The 11,371-nt window shown below is 43.3% G+C and overlaps 1 non-coding gene across 1 annotated transcript; it reads right to left on the bottom strand.

Annotated features, from left to right (window-relative positions):
• Window positions 1-11,017: 11,017 nt before the first annotated feature.
• LOC121527458 lies at window positions 11,018-11,122 on the bottom strand. Its single transcript, XR_005993408.1, has one exon. It is a non-coding gene; the product is annotated as a U6 spliceosomal RNA (small nuclear RNA).
• Between the last annotated feature and the right edge of the window lie 249 nt (window positions 11,123-11,371).

Here is an 11,371-nt window from a genome sequence, read left to right as displayed (position 1 = left end):
TTTTAGATTGTGGCAAACTATGATGAGGAGTGGCTCATAGATAAGTTGAATGAGTTTGACAAGTCCTCACACAGGAAGCAAGAACAGCTATTGTTTAATCAGAACCACAAATAAAGACACATACAGGCAGTGTAGTCTGCAGCATTAACCCCCTCACTTATGGTGTCATACTTGGAAAAATATTTTCCCCTAAATACATGAACCAATAAACAAAACATACATAACTATAACTTTGCAATGAAACATGAACATTATAGAACTATACAAGAAAACCAGGGGCTGGTCAGATTGTGCTAGCTGCGGCAGGAGACCCCGAGTAGCAGGCAGCTCCTCCTCCATGGTCTCCTGTGTGCTGGGTCCTGGCACCGCCACTGTAACCATCTCCACCATCTGAGCCTTCCTCCTCCTGGTGTGCCTTGTAGAAACACGTTCAAGCACATGAGTTGCAATCAGCATCTTTTGTTACCAACCAACCAATCGATCAGTCAGTCTATAAATCACAGCGTGACAGGCTTAGAGACACAAGTCTTACCACTGCAAGAGGGTCCTGAGGTTGACCTCACACAACTGGATTGGCGCGGCTTCCAGGTGGCCAGGGTGGTTATGCACATTTGCCCTGATAATGACCTAATTCCTCCTAACAGCTGCCCAACGGTTCACCCTCACCCCGGCAATGGTGTGGCCCTTGTAGTGGATGTGGCACAGCTCCAAGAAGATAGCCTCAACTATCTTGCTGCAGCTTGGAGACTGCTGCACCAGATACCACTCCCAGAAAGGACCTGCAGAGAGAAGGAGAGAGAGGGACAGAGAGAGAGAAATTTCAAATATATTTTACTCAAGATAAAAATATGCATCTCAATCTGTAAGTTGTGATAATTAAAGCAATTTCAGAACTCCAATCTGTCAACTTCTTTTCTACTTTCCACCATACATTATTAAATCTATATTTGTACACTGTTCTGGCAATGCAAACACATGCTTTCCATGACAAGCAAGCACACTAAATTTTGTTCTAAGTTACGTTTGATTATAACAGTTGTGTCATGACGTGATTATTGATTATTAAGTCTGTGTGCGTGTTTCTTCAAAACAGAGCATGTGTCGGGGAAAGAAGCAGTCATGCTTTCCGTGAAAAGAAAGCACACTAAATTTAAAGAGTGCGGGCTTCTGGGTTAGTACTCATGCTCTTCAGAACAGGTGAAAAATTAAAACACGTACCGAGTGACGCTGTCAACCCCTGGGATGCCCACGTGCTTGGAAGGGTCTGCCCTAAAGTGTCCCTTCACTAAGTCCACCAGTCCTGGTGGAGAGGCAGAAAAGAGATAGCTGCCTTGTCCTTGTCAGACAGTTTCTGCCATAGGGCGACTATCTCCCTAATCTGCGGCTGTGTCATGTGGGCCCTGTGATGCAGCTCCACCAGGGCCAGACATATGGCAAGGTGGTAGCCACCGTGCCCATCCAAGTGGACAGCATCCTGCAGAAGACACGGAGGGGGGAGAGGAGGGTTAAAACAAATGGCTACTTTGCCCTTTAGCCATCTCAAAAATGGTAGATGAAGATGGAATTTGGCTAACTTACCTCTTTGTCTGCCTCTTCCTACATCAGAGGCGTGGTGGCAGTGCTGGCATCGACTGCGCTGGGAGCTTCAGGGACAGCAGGGGCTTCAAGCTGAGATGTAGGCTGCCAGAGGATCCGGTTCATGTAGTCCGTGAACCGGAAGACCTCCAGCTCCTCCTGGGAGCTATCGTCTTGCTGCTGCAGTTGCTCCTCCTCCACCGTCCCATCTGGAGCATCCGGGTCTCTGCCTGGGTCCTGCAGCAGAGTACCCCTCTGCAAGCATGGGTACTCCAGGCTGATGAGCTCCCATAAACAATATTTTAAAAAACACAAACATGTACAGTGAGTTGGGCCTGTGAGAGTCTGCATCTACACCCCCTCGCTCATTCACTGACCCCTCACCCGTGTACTCCCTGGGATTTGTGTAAGTCGCGTGGAAGTGGAACAACTCCAGCTGGAGGTGGGGCCCCGCGTGCAGGGATAGAGGGGCAGGACAACCCCAAAAATCATTTCGCTTGTCTGTCAGCATCACAGGCATGTCCCTCCCCTCTTCAACCTGCCTGGCCTGCTAGAGGAGATCTACCTTGACCCCAGTCCCACTCACAGATGGCAAAACTCAGACGTGCCATGAAGGGGCTGAACAGCGGGTGACTGTCTGTGGTGACACCTCTCACAAGGTGGCGCATGAGACGCCGCACGTCCAGCTGCACCACCATCTGGTCCCACTCCAACAACATGGCTGAGACTTGGAGAGAAGAAAAAGGCGCCAAGTTTAGGTCCAAAATGTGCAATAACAGAGAATTTCAGAGACCCCCACAGAGCCCAGAAACCAGACTTTGCACTGCAGATGGCCATGCAGCAGTCCCAATTGACGTAGATCATGCTGCATGGAGCCTGGCATGCCTCCCTGTAGCGCTGCATCAGGCCGTCCACCTTGGGTAGGAGCCCCTTGCCCTTCGAGTCAGTAAACGTGGACATCAGAACCGGCCTGTGGTCATTGCTGACGTTGGTGACCCAGGTGGCGTCCCAGCTGCCTCTCCCGCCAGCGTCTTGGTCATCTGTAGGTAGATAGAGAAAGAGATGATCAGAGAATATCACATGATGCACACTGACATTTCTCTCCTGTGTTTAATGAAAATACTTGCCTTCTTGATGGAGTCCATTTTCAGGAAATCCCCAAACACAGACATTATCCTGGCCTTTGTCTCTTCCATGCAGCCCAGCACCCATCCGGCATAGATGGACAAAAGCCAGTGTGAAGTGGTGACAGGGTGCACAGGACGGGGGTGGTGGTGTTACCTCATTCCTCTGCATCCTAAGCTGGACCAGGACACCAGTGTAGTCCAGGGCACGGCTCATCCACTCCTCGGTGTGGTGCTCCAGTAGGGCAGCTCGGAGACGGGAGGCGTTGCTCCAGCGTGCACTAGCTATCTTAGTGATCCCCCTCTTATCACTGAGGAGAAAAAATCTAAACAACATCAATACTGCATCGATATCTACGAGGGTGAAACACATGATCAAAGTAATTTACATCGGACCTGGTCACCTGTGAACCGACATGTTAGGTGTGGGGTGCAGGCTCTGCCAGGGCCCTCTCTAGCAGCTGAAAAACAAAATCTACCTCTATTTACTCCTACAGCTGATACAGTATGTGCACTCGCTTATGCCATTTGAAAAAAAAAAGAAACACAAAAAAAAGAACACCAGCAGAGGGCCATAAAATGTAGAAATGGAACAACACAGAGAACATCAGCATGGGGCAAATTCTATGGCTCCCTGCTGATCTTCTCTGTATCAGTCCAATCTTAAATTTTGAATTTGGCCCCATGCTGATATTCCCTATATCATTCAAGTTCTCATTTCTAAATTCATCCTATTCTATGGCCCCATGCTGATCTTCTCTGTATCAGTCCAATTTTTTTTTTTTTAATTCACCAATAAGTGCATACAAACAAATATATGTGAACAGACAGATAAACGGGTAGCAAGTTGTAGTGTTGATTTACAAAATTATATATATATGATAAAAATAAATAAGAGACAAATTGATGTAGACAAAGAGAAAGAAAAAGAAGGAAAAAATCAAGGAGGAAAAGAAAGAGGACAGAAACCAAGCAAACAAAATAATAAAAATAATAATAACAATAAGATAGAGAGATAAGAGCAGAAAGACGGCATTTTGGCAGGTATTTCATGATGTGTTTGTTATGGTAAGTTTCCTTTTAGGTTCAGATAGATTTCCATTTTCAAATTTTTTTTTTTTTTTAATTTATTTATTTTCATTTTTATTTTTTTACCCCTTCTCCTCCACATGATCAAGCCTTTGTATCCTTATGCTGTGGCATTAACTCACCGGCATCGAGATGGCAGTGAGAATTGTGGAGTATATATTGTCAAATTCTTGTAATTAATTCTTATGAGTTGCTGACTGTTGTTCCATTGATATGTGTTGTGTAAAGAGATATAACCATTGTGTTGTTGTGATGTGTTTTTCTATTTTTCCAGTTGAGCAGTATTGTCTTCTTGGCGATAGTTAGGGCTACAAGAAGGGGTATTGTGATTTGTTTTGAGTTAGTGTTTAGTTCTTCTAAGTTTCCAAGTATGCAAACAAAGGGTGATAGTGGGATGTTGTGGCCAAGGAATTGGGATAGGGTGGTGGTTATTTGTTTCCAAAAGTTGGGAATTAATGGGCAGAGCCAGAGTGCGTGGAGGTGGTCGTCGGTGGTGTTGAGTGTGCAGTGAGTGCAAATGTCTGTGTCAGTGAGTCCCACGATGTGCATCTTGTGCTGTGTGAGGTGTGTTCTATGGATGATTTTGTACTGTATTAGCTGAATTTTTGTGTTGCTGGACATGGAGAATATGTTGGTGCAGACTGTGTTCCAAAATTGACTGTTAGTGTGGATGTTGAGGTCTCTTTCCCATTTGTTTATTGGTATGTGATGTGGGTCGTTGTTGGAGGATATGACTTTATATAGTTTTGACAGTATTTTTTTCTTTGACTTTGTTATTTTATTGATGCTGTATAATAGCGGTGGATGTTCTAAGTGGATGTTTGGGATATTTACTTTCGTTTTGATTGACTCTTTGAGTTGGATATATCGGAGGAAGTATTTCTTGTCAATGTTCTATATGTCAGTGAGCTGCTGGAATGTTAGCAAGGTGTTGTTGTAGAAGACGTGGTGGAGGTGCGTGATTCCTTTTTCTTTCCATTTAGTTCCTGTTAGGGGTGTTGGCAGTGAAGTCGGGGTTGTTCCATATGGGTGTTTGGCTTGTGGGTGAGAATGATGTGTTTCTTATTTTGTTGATCTTCCACCAAGCTGTCAGAGTTGTTGCGATTGCTGGGTTTTTGAAACAGTTGTGTTTTTTGATTGTGGTACTGATAAACGGAAGGTCTCTGATTGAAATGTCTTGGCAGTCTGTCTGTTCTATATCCAGCCAGGGGTGATAGTGATGGGTTGAGTGGATCCATTTGGTGAGGTATTGTAACTGATTGGATAGGTAGTTATGATGGACATTTGGTGCTTCTAGGCCTTTTGACTGTTGTAGTGTGATTAGTTTTATCCTGGGTTTTTTGTTTTTCCAATAGAATGACATTATTGTTGTGTCCAGTGTGTTAAACCATTTTGATGTGGGTTGGATGGGGATCATTGTGAATAAATAATTAAGTTTTGGCAGTATTATTATTTTTATTGTGGTGTGGATGAAATTTTTCTCTGTTGCTACTGGTGAACAAAAGAAATATTAGACAGTCTGCTGGCTGACAAAAAGGTTTATTATTATAAGGTAAATCACATGTACAGCAGTCAGTAAGCATTACAAGACAGACAGACAGACAGAGAGAGAGAGAGAGTAAGGGGGTGAGAGGGACGGGGGGGGGTCCAAGAAGTAGACCGTCCGAGAGAGAATGAGCCCAGAGCACTGGGAGATGAGCATCTTTATCCAAGAGCAATGTCCCTCCCCAAGATGTTTGACACCCCTAAAACATTCTTCCTGCCCCCTCTGTCTGCTGAGACCCCCACCAGGACTGGGCCTCGTCTGGACACAAAGGGACCTTTTGGTTCACACCTGGAAGAGGGTTTCACATCTACACAGGAAGCCTGGCCCAGCCAGCCTTTGTTGTTCCTCACATAGCAAAACTGGTCTGGCCGGGGTCTGGCCCACACATTGCACTTAAACTCGGTCCACATACCGCAAAGAATGACGATCCTTTGGTGGCCCAGATATAGTTTGCCAGAGGTGGCCCACACATAGGCCAGCATAAAGCCAGCCACAGAAACACTGGTGGCCCTGTGATGGCCCAGAACAGTTTCAGCACTGGCACCAAGAGTCAGCCAAATCTATACCACAATTAAGCTATGTAATAACCACGTGCCACATTCCAGATTAAAAATACTTCAGCAACAATGACACCAGTATACATTTTTAAATTTGAAAATCTATTCACAAACATCAAATTCAAAAAACATTATTTTTAATTTTTACACTCAAAAAAAAAAAGATTTTTGACTATCATAGGTATTACTTGAACAAATTCACTTGGTTTTACTCAATTTAACATTTCCTACCTTTAGTTATTCTAAATAGATAAAACCAATGTGATTCTTTAAGTTTGAGTGAATTCAAATGAATTACATACAACCAATGAGATTTGTTTACATAACGGTTCGGTCAGTAGGTGGCAGTATGCATCTGTAATGTTGCATTGTGGTCTGTAGGTAAGACCAAAGAACAAGAATAGTTGTTGTTTCTTTGGAGGAATGTTGACTCCTTGTTTGGAATTTTTGTCTCTCCCTGCCAGCATTTACTTGATACTTCAACTTTTTAGTAATCATTACTTATTCTTTCATGTTTGTCAAAAAACGTTGACATTACTAAATCAGATTAGTGGTTTGTACTATTCCGCTGAAAGATGCAATAAAATGATCATATTAAACTGAGATAACTTAGTATGTTAAGTTCTGTAAGGGGAGGGGCTAGTTCAAAATTTTCAAAAAACCATGGGTGAGACTGTCAGTGCATCTGTTGACATCGGCAGGCAACGCTTCATTTACTACATCTGAAGGCTGTGAAGTCACTCCTTTGACTTGCTGTGTCTTCTCCCCACCAGGCAGGGAGTCATTGACTTATCTGGATCCAGAAATGCTTATGAAGGGCTCTTAACTTTTGAGAGATGTAGCTAATGGTGGAGGTATTCAGTTCCTGAGTGTATGTTTTGTTCAATGTTGTGGCAAACAGTGATGAGATGGGATGATCATCAAACCACCAGAGCTGCTGTTGCCATGGTAATTAATGCCTGCATGGTTACGCATCGCTGATTTAAAAAAAATTCAGTCTATTTCACTCCTGAACAAGAGAGCAGTTGGTGATGATGTCACTCACTGACTGGCAGATCAAAGCAGCTGGTATGCAGGCATTAGTTACCGTGGCAACCGGGCAGCCCTCAATGAGCTCTGATCACGCACACACGGAGCTGTTCCAGTAAAGCAGCCCATTTAAACAATGCTTTAACGGGATGGTGGGACTGAGGGTGGCTTCTCACCCACATACAGTCCCCCAAAAAGTCTTTGGCAACATCAGTCGCCAAAGACAGCCACTCATATATCCCATATGAAGTGAATGGGAGAGATGGTGCATTTGAGTGTGTGTTAGCGCGTGAAGCGCGCATGAGTATGTGTTTGTGTGTCTTACAGTTGCAGGTTTTTTGAACATTACAATAAGCTTACCGTGCAGCTGGTCATGTGACTCACTGAACACGGGAAAATAGAATGCGTAATACACACCCATTAAAAAAATCTGAGGCTCCTGACAGAGCTGAAGGGACACACCTCAGTCTAACTTTGAGCAGGTCAAAGGGTCAAAAAGGGATGAAACCCTCAAAGTGGAGGTCAAACGGGCATGAGGGATGTGCGACAGAGCGAGGACCCGATCAATGCTGCTTGCAGCTTTAATTAGGGCCCGAGCACCGACCCTCGGTGCGAGGACCCTATTGAAATGCTAGCCGTTTTTATTATTATTTTTCCGTATGCGTTTGCTCTAATTTGAGGGCCTTCACATGCTCAAAAACTCACCAAGCCTTCACCCAAAATTGTCCCCCGTGAGAAATTCCAACCTTTTGGTGGAACTGTGCAAATCCATCCAGCAGTCGCCAGTGGGCGGGGCCAAAAGTGAGATAGGGCCGTGGGTAACACCCACATGCACCAAAATTGGTACACATATGTGTCATGATGAGACGAACAAAAAATTACATTATGGCCATCCTCTACACCGCACTCCAAAACGTCAAACATCAAATTTTGGCGTTTTTGGAAAAGCACACATTTCGCAATTCAACAAACTCGTCATAGGGCTTTCAACTGATGGACTCCAGAATTTTTTTGCATGAACTAGACCACCTGGAGATCTAAAGTTGTGCTCTGCAGGAGTTTTCACCAGTGGGCGGGGCTGTAATAGGAGCCCGATTTTGCCCGATTTTTGATGTGTTTTTTACAGTCAAATTTACACCTTAAGGCCTTATAACTTTTTAGTGCTTATGTCAATCATCACCAAACGTCACATGGATAATCACACATTGGTCCTGAATACAACCATGCATCAATATCATCACTTTGTCACAACGCCCCCTTCTGCCAGGTAAACATTTACACCCTTAATTTTTCCATGTCTGTTTTATGGGTTGTCACAAAAAAATTCACCAAAAATCAACCGTTCATCCTAGGCCTATGATTGTCACTGTGCTTATGGATCATCATCAGAGCTACGCAATTTGGACCCATGCCAAAATCCCAACAGGAAGTCCACCAACTCTGCCCCAAATCCAATATACCTCAATTTTTGGGACAATTATACACTGAACACTGATGTAACTTTGGTGGAGATCGTCCTATGGACTTCAGAATGTTATGGCAACACATCAGTATCACACTGAACACGCCCACATGAAAACGGATCTTAATGGCGCCATCCTCTACCAACAGGAAGTGATGCAAATATGTATTTTCTGCATTTTTCTTAGTGTGTTGAACCTTTCATGCTCTGGTTTTCACATAAAGTCCTCAATATCTGTCCCTACATGGACATGTTTCGTTAACAGACACCCCATTGGTCATGTCAGCCATTTTGATCCTTCGCCATTGGACAGGAAGTGGGTCATTTCTGTGCTATTCTTACTTTTTTTTACCTTTAATCCTCTGATTTTCACCTGAATTCCTCTATATCTGTCCCAACATGGACATGTTTCATTAACAGACACCCCAGTGGTCATGTCAGCCATTTTGATCCTTCGCCATTGGACAGGAAGTGGGTCCTTTCTGTGCTATTCTTACTTTTTTTTACCTTTAATCCTCTGATTTTCACCTGAATTCCTCTATATCTGTCCCAACATGGACATGTTTCATTAACAGATACCCCAGTGGTCATGTCAGCCATTTTGATCCTTCGCCATTGGACAGGAAGTGGGTCATTTCTGTGCTATTCTTACTTTTTTTTTACCTTTAATCCTCTGATTTTCACCTGAATTCCTCTATATCTGTCCCAACATGGACATGTTTCATTAACAGATACCCCAGTGGTCATGTCAGCCATTTTGATCCTTCGCCATTGGACAGGAAGTGGGTCATTTCTGTGCTATTCTTACTTTTTTTAACCTTTAATCCTCTGATTTTCACCTGAATTCCTCCATATCTGTCCCAACATGGACATGTTTCATTAACAGACACCCCAGTGGTCATGTCAGCCATTTTGATCCTTCGCCATTGGACAGGAAGTGGGTCATTTCTGTGCTATTCTTACTTTTTTTTACCTTTAATCCTCTGATTTTCACCTGAATTCCTCTATATCTGTCCCAACATGGACATGTTTCATTAACAGATACCCCAGTGGTCATGTCAGCCATTTTGATCCTTCGCCATTGGACAGGAAGTGGGTCATTTCTGTGCTATTCTTACTTTTTTTTACCTTTAATCCTCTGATTTTCACCTGAATTCCTCCATATCTGTCCCAACATGGACATGTTTCATTAACAGACACCCCAGTGGTCATGTCAGCCATTTTGATCCTTCGCCATTGGACAGGAAGTGGGTCATTTCTGTGCTATTCTTACTTTTTTTTACCTTTAATCCTCTGATTTTCACCTGAATTCCTCTATATCTGTCCCAACATGGACATGTTTCATTAACAGATACCCCAGTGGTCATGTCAGCCATTTTGATCCTTCGCCATTGGACAGGAAGTGGGTCATTTCTGTGCTATTCTTACTTTTTTTTACCTTTAATCCTCTGATTTTCACCTGAATTCCTCCATATCTGTCCCAACATGGACATGTTTCATTAACAGACACCCAGTGGTCATGTCAGCCATTTTGATCCTTCGCCATTGGACAGGAAGTGGGTCATTTCTGTGCTATTCTTACTTTTTTTACCTTTAATCCTCTGATTTTCACCTGAATTCCTCTATATCTGTCCCAACATGGACATGTTTCATTAACAGATACCCCAGTGGTCATGTCAGCCATTTTGATCCTTCGCCATTGGACAGGAAGTGGGTCATTTCTGTGCTATTCTTACTTTTTTTTACCTTTAATCCTCTGATTTTCACCTGAATTCCTCCATATCTGTCCCAACATGGACATGTTTCATTAACAGACACCCCAGTGGTCATGTCAGCCATTTTGATCCTTCGCCATTGGACAGGAAGTGGGTCATTTCTGTGCTATTCTTACTTTTTTTAACCTTTAATCCTCTGATTTTCACCTGAATTCCTCTATATCTGTCCCAACATGGACATGTTTCATTAACAGATACCCCAGTGGTCATGTCCGCCATTTTGATCCTTCGCCATTGGACAGGAAGTGGGTCATTTCTGTGCTATTCTTACTTTTTTTTACCTTTAATCCTCTGATTTTCACCTGAATTCCTCTATATCTGTCCCAACATGGACATGTTTCATTAACAGATACCCCAGTGGTCATGTCAGCCATTTTGATCCTTCGCCATTGGACAGGAAGTGGGTCATTTCTGTGCTATTCTTACTTTTTTTTACCTTTAATCCTCTGATTTTCACCTGAATTCCTCTATATCTGTCCCATCATGGACATGTTTCCTTAACAGACACCCCAGTGGTCATGTCCGCCATTTTGATCCTTCGCCATTGGACAGGAAGTGGGTCATTTCTGTGCTATTCTTACTTTTTTCCTTTAATCCTCTGATTTTCACCTGAATTCCTCTATATCTGTCCCAACATGGACATGCATCATTACAAATTTCAACCTCAATTTCATGATTTTGCTGTAGCGCCCTACTGTAACATGCCATTAGCTCCTCCAAAATACAAATTCCAATGTTTTATGATTTTACATGACAAATAGTCCTTCCTCATCAGCTCCACATGTCCACCTCCAGTCCAATTTTAAAATTGGAATGATAGTTATTTTTGTAAAAATTTTAGTTTTTCACCAAAATATGATGTAAAGAAGGAACGCTTCACGAATTTGCGTGCTATCCTTGCGCAGGGCCATGCTAATCTTCTCTGTATCGTTCCAATTTTAGTATATGTGTTAGAGAACTAACACAGTACCCTGGGAGTGTCTGAGATATATAGAGAGCGACAAGCCTTTGGGTCATGGAGGAAGTCCTGGAACCCTTAAGATTGACAATACAGGTCGCTACAGAGCCGTAGAAAGAGGTCTGACCACTCATAACAACAATCACAGGCTGTTCTCACTCACCGTGTCTCTTAATCACACTAGACTGCTGTCTGAAACAGGATATTTGGTCATTTTTACTCCTCATGGAGGTCTGCAGGGCATGCTGGGATATCT

This window comes from Cheilinus undulatus, linkage group 2 (genome assembly GCF_018320785.1).
Source record: "Cheilinus undulatus linkage group 2, ASM1832078v1, whole genome shotgun sequence".
In the NCBI taxonomy this organism is placed as follows: domain Eukaryota; kingdom Metazoa; phylum Chordata; class Actinopteri; order Labriformes; family Labridae; genus Cheilinus; species Cheilinus undulatus.
Note: the sequence above shows the minus strand (reverse complement) of the source record. Positions and strands in the feature narration are given on the sequence as shown.